The sequence below is a fragment of the Lepisma saccharinum genome, chromosome 30 (genome assembly GCF_977018435.1).
Source record: "Lepisma saccharinum chromosome 30, izLepSacc3.1, whole genome shotgun sequence".
NCBI classification, from domain to species: domain Eukaryota; kingdom Metazoa; phylum Arthropoda; class Insecta; order Zygentoma; family Lepismatidae; genus Lepisma; species Lepisma saccharinum.
The window spans coordinates 6908454-6915028 of NC_139258.1; positions in this window are offsets into that span (position 1 = coordinate 6908454).

Genomic DNA, 6575 nt, shown 5'->3' on the forward strand with positions numbered 1-6575 from the left:
GATTTTCACGGAACAAACCAGCATCCTGACCCGTGCGTTTGGTGAATCTCGTTCTTGCACGAAACGCACGGAATGCGACTTTTGGGACAGCATAATGAAACTCACGAAACGCACGGAAGCACTTATGGAACGGCCAGTTACCATAACTCGTTTAACGCGTTAAACTCGTGCGACTTTCGGAACGGGCCCAATATAAAGCAGATATGGGTCTTCTTATCGCAAAACACTAGAGCAATCTTGCGTTCTGACGTCAGACGAGACGAGACGAGGAATGCCTACGTTGTTCTTGTTAGGTTAGGCCTGTTAGGTTTGGTTCTCTTAGCATAAATAGACTAAAAATTTATTATTTATGCTAACCTAACATTGGGTGCGTTTCGAAAGTCTTAACGAAACGAACGCATTCAACGAAAATAACTGGCCTCGTGAATCTGGTGAAACCAGTTATTTTAGACTTATGGGACACTCTAGGCGAAAGCGCAGGTGCAGCGTTTTGTTTAGAGGAAGTTTCCACATGGCGTCCAGCGGAAGGAATGTCCTTATGGCAAAAATAAACTTTACTGTGGACACTCTTACTCATTTTCATCACATTCTAAGAACGGTTAAGGCATACTCATCTTTTGCGTGTTGCTTCATATTGCTCTCTGTTAAAATTGTAATACATTTTCCGAACTAGTGCAGTTTGAATCCATCAGCACGCGCGATATCTGAAAGCAGCAGACGAATCTCACCGAACAAACCAGCCTCCTGGCCTGTGCTTTGGTGAATCTCGTTCTTGCACAAAACGCACGGAATGTGACTTTTGGGACAGCATAATGAAACTCACGAAACGCACGGAAGCACTTATGGGACAGCCAGTTACCATAACTCGTTTAACGCGTTAAACTCGTGCGACTTTCGGAACGGACCCAATCATTCTCCTATGACGCCAGAACGCAAGGTTGCTCTCGTGTTGTGCGATAAGGGAGACCTGAGCCGAATCGACCACGCAATGGATCCAAATCATTCTTTTTTCCGGTTCGGCATTTTTTAATCAGTGTTATAAATTTTGTTATTACAATTGAATGTTCCACAAGAGAATGGGAGTATAGTTCCACTACAATATTTGAAACTCTGGCCAGGGAAGCCTGTAGTTCGTGACGCAGATCCTCGTGCAGTGGGTACACAGGTATGAGCGCCACTCTGTTTACAGCAATGCTGCAGAAATTCAACAATGAGGGAGGGATGGGCAAGTAATTCACTTTTAACCCTTTTTGTGGCATGTTTTCGCAACTCGCATTGCAAGGAACTGTAGAAGGAACTTGACAGATAGAAGATCATCATATCTAACTTATGACAACGTTCCGTTTCCGTGCTTTTCCATTATCGTAAACCGGTAGGCGGAGAGTGCTTGAAAAATACGAATGCTATTCTTCGTAGTTCAAGGTTTAGCGTCATTTCTTCCAATCTCTTATGGGTGTTTTGTTTGACCGTGTATCCATTTAATTGCATGAAAGTCTGGGAAGGTGGGGAGGGGCGACGGCCACCCTAGAAAATAAATTTCAACCTAAAATTTGTACATTTTACCCATATAATTTCATTTCAATCTCAATTTATGTTAATTATTAGAACGGTGTTACAGGTGCATGCTAACTTCAAACTTAAGTTTTTTAGGAGATTATACTATTTTGAAAGAAAATATGCCTCGTTTGACACCTTGTAAAAATACATTGTTTGCCCTTCCCTGGAAAAAAATACAGCGGACGTCCATGTTTAAAATATTTACAATTATTTTTCCTCATCTATCACCATGCGCTGTAATGCACTGCGACAACAAGAGGTAGGAATTCATTTTTGGAATGGAGGAGGGGAGAATATAACGTGTCCAACTTTTCCTTTATTAACGGCACCGCTTTGTTCAGGCTTGCCTTCGACTTTCCGATGAGGACTTTCTGTCCGCTAAGGTTCAATTATCCATTAAAATGTATTTTAATTCACTCACACCCCTCCCCTGAAAGCAGCTCCCGAACCTCGGTCGGTCAGTCGATACATTAGCTGTTTAATACGTGCGCGAAGGCGGATTCCTCCACTCTAATTCTTTTCACCCACTCCAGAAGCAGTCTCCCACATCCCATCCTCCGCCCAACGAAGCCAACTTCGAGCTGTGTTGGTATGGTAGCGCTTCCTGTGAACGGCTCCTTCAACGAGGAAGTTCCAGTGAACTGCTTTTCTAGAAGGAACTGCCTCGTCCGAGAGCAAAGCATGCTCCGTGGACTCGTAGTTCCTTTGAATGACTTTTTGTGAACGCTTCCTTTCGGTGAGCGAGCTCCGGTGAACTGCTTCCCGAAAAGGAACTGCCGTAACCCATCACTAGTACACGTTCAATAGTTCTCGTGACTATATTCCTAAGTGATAGTGTAGTGAACAGGTATTGTATACCGCGTGATATAATTGAACAAGTGCTACGTATACATCCATCCGGGTAGACAGCCCGAACGGCCATGGATGGGAACGAAACCCTGGCTTTTGCCATGGCTACAACAGAGCAACTTCAACCGTCAAACAAGTCTAACCACACAACAACCCCTCAGTCAAGCGCGGAGAAAAACACCCAAAAACGACACCGGGATGACTTGGAGGATTCAAACCAGCCAGACAAAGTAAAGTTCCCCGTGGAGACTCCACCCCCGAACATAAACCCCTTCTCCCCGACAAAGACATGCCGGGAATTATGCGGCCAGAACCAGTGATGGCATCATAGTGGGGCACGGGGACGGGCGCCCTAGTTCAGAGCCAGATCTGGCTCCAAGAGAGCTAAGTTGGCAACACTACCCGGAAGGAAGAGCTTGGGAAGAGCCCATAAGAAACTGTACCGCATGCCCTTGAGAATTGGAAGAGAACAAGCAGTTAACAACATCTACGCCAGAGCACGCAAGAGTCCGTTGCTGCAAGGGAAGAATTAACGAAAATAGTCGTGGACAAATTGCCGAACAATACTTGTGCATCCCACTGCACATGGAAAGAAGAGCGATGATCATGAAAATTCGCAGGATTTTATCCAAAGGTGGAAGAGGGGGAACGAGGTATTCAACAGGCACTCTACTCTATATCCTGTCCCAGCTAACTGTGGAGCAAGGCCGCGACTAGCGTCAGAGAAGCGAAGGAAATCTATTGGCCAGAGCAAAGCAGTACAAGCTGCTGGGAAGGCTGGTATCTTCAGTCGCTTTCCCCCACTCCACGCAATTCCATTCCTCTCACGTGTTCATTGGCGGAGCCGTCTCGCGTCACTACTTGCGCAGAGACTTCTTTTCGTTCGCCACTTCACAGTTAGCTGGGACAGAGTATAGATTGAAATTACAATGTTCCTGCAATGTTTTCCGAGACGGTATTAGGTTATGTCCTATTGTTGTGAATATACTTTGTTTTGAAATTCTATGATATTGAATAGTTAGGTTGACCGGTACATTGCTATCGACTTGTTAACTATCTACGTATAAATAATAATACATTACGTGAAAAATAATTTGAAAAGTTTGTAAGAATAACTCCTCACTACTTCGAAAGATTACGTGTTATATTGTGTCATATAACATATATTTGATATTAAATGAGAGTAAGACACATGCATTACATACTTCGATCAGCTGTTTCATTTTATTGCAATAAATATTTCGTTCATTTTAAACACATCTGGTATTGACAAGCAGACATTAGCAAGTAATAAACAAACAAAACACAACTTTCTCCAGTTTCTGTTGCCAGGTCGTACGGCAAGCAGGAGAAAGTTCCACCTTACAAGGCGGAGGATAAAAATGCTTGGTGCAAACCACAGCCGCCTAAAGCCCCTATCACACGGAACTAGATTTCTAGTAGGAATGCCCTAGTTGGCGCTGAACTAACTTTCTAGGTAGCAATCATGGCTGCCTGGCTGACTGGTTTGGAGGAATAGGACATGTTCTAATTGCTACTTGCTTTCCTCGACTGGATTTTGTGGAACAGCCAATCAGAGCAAAGTTTGGCCATGTGAAGATAATCTGTGAGTGTACAAAGGAGCGCTTTTGTGCTTTCCGAGTGTTACTCCAGCAATGTATAACATATACAGCATGAAAGGCGCGTTGAGTGACACCATGTATGCTGAGTGCACGGTGTTTACATTTGAAACAACTAAAATATTCTTCCATAGCTGTACAGTAAACGTTGTAAAATATATAGTTAAGCAGTGCCATTGTTTTGTACCTAATAATGTTTTATACGAAACGTTATTCCTCTCGGTGGAATAGTTATCGGCTTTTGTGAAGTGATACGTACATTGTTTACATCTCACGCGGCCGCCATTACAACTTCCCTCGTATGGGAACAAAAGTCTATCGACAAGTACGGTGATAAGTATCGTGTGAGGCGAAAACTAGCAAATTGGTAGCCAGTCCAGCGCTAACTAGGGCATACCTACTGGATATCCAGTTCCGTGTGATGCGGGCTTAAATCTCCCGCCTGTCGTTATCCAGCACTTTGTAAAGTGCCAGATTGAGTGGCGATGGTGCAACCGGCCCTAATGTAGATTGTATTGTTCAAATCTTGTGTCTAAGTCACGTTCAACGTTATTTGAATCAGACGAGATATTCAGTGAACGTGGTCTTCATATAAAACAATAGACGTTGTTAAAGGTGGAGCTACTGCGGAGCATGCGCATTCGTCCGGTTCCCCTCGAACTTCCGGTTAAGCTGACGGTGCTATGAGCGTTAATATGAAACGGCGAAATGGAGATTCTTTTACAAGGGAAAGGGGTGTCAACTGTGTAGCATATGCTTACAGTTCGATCGGAAACAAATTTATTGAGCCAAGTAGGGGTGTGCTGGAATTTTTTTAAATCCAGACATTCGAGACGGAAAATGTTCGAAATTTCCCGAAGCTCAAACTTTTGAAACACCCTGCACATATACAGATTGTCAAAAGTTGAACTATTATTATTTCATGGGCTTAGTCTGACACTATTTTTGATGCTATCGTTGAGTTCTGACACATCCAAAACATAAGGTTTGATCCAAAACATGGTCAAATAGCTGTAAACTTTATTTTTAGACTTTTCGCGGCCATATTGGCCGCCATATCTAATATTACAACCTTAGTGACAATGAAGTTCGACCAGTCACAAATATAGGAGTGCGTTATGAAAGAAGGAGAACACATGCAAATGAACATATTTTATTCAGCAGGCTACATGGAACAAAGGAAAACATAAATTTCCGCTGCAACGCAGCAATGTATGGTGTCCACACAAAATAAAACATTTTCGTCCATCTACACGTGACATTGAAGTTCGACCACTGTTAGAGGGGATCCTGCTTACCATGGTGTGACGCCGCCCCGTCGGCGAATAACTGTGGCAATGCGTCGGGGCATGCTGCGGACGAGTCGTTCAAGGTATTCCACATCGATGCGGTGCCATTCCTCCTGCAGGCAGGCGATAAGAGCAGCCACCGTCGTGGGTCCCCTCTGTTGCACACGTCGCTTAAGAACACGCAACACATTCTCAATGGGCGAGAGGTCGGGACTCGATGGTGGCCATGGCAGAGTTCGCACGTGATGGCGAGTCAACCATTCTCTTGTCAGCTGCGCTATATGAGGCCTGGCATTGTCGTGTTGAAAGATGAGACGCCGCCTGTGGAACAGGTGCCTTCGCACTGTGGGAAGATGCCGATCCAGTATGCGTGTATAGGCGTGTGCATTCACAATGCCCTCACAGACGTGTAGTGGGCCAACCCCAGATGCCGTCATGCATCCCCATACCATCACTGACGCAGGTTTCTGTACCCGACGTGCGTAACATTTTGCTTCATTCTGTTCCTCCTTCCGACAAATGACTGTTTTCCGTATTTTCCCGTACACAACATTGAAAATGGATTCGTCCGTCCACAAAACCCTGTTCCACTGCCGAAATGTCCATCCCCGGTACATTCGTGCCCATCGTAGTCGATTGCCTTTGTTCAACATGGAAAGGAAGGGTTTACGTTTCGCCTTGTACACTAGGTAACCGCATCGCTGTAGGTAACGGCGAATGGTTCTGGTTGACACTTCAATGAGAAAGCGTTCTCGAGTCCACAGTCGTAATTCGGCCACAGAAACATGATTGTTGGTCTGGATATAGCGCCTAAATATCCGTAGGTCACGCACGCTCAGCAGGCGTTTTCGACCGGGGCCTTACCTGGCTCTGTAGTACCCGTATTTTGGTGGTGTTTGATGATGCAGTGGACGGTTGACTTGGGTAAGTTCAGTTGGCGCCCTATTTACCGTTCACTGAGTCCATCCCGTTGCAACTCCACCACTATTCTCCTCACGGTGTTGTCAATAGGTTTGCCCCTGGCCATGGTGATGATGCACTGCGGTTCCTCGGTGCACAGCACGCGCTTATATACGGCGGACTCCCTTATCGTGTCCGTGACGTCATGCTTCCGTCGAATGCGCCATTATCTGGAATTATCCGTATGGGTCTGGTGCCTGGTCGAAGTTCAATCCCCGATGGCGCAGTGGTAGCGTCGTCGCCTTGTAATCAAGGGGTCCCGGGTTCGATACCCGATGGAGGCACAAGTGGTTCGGATCCC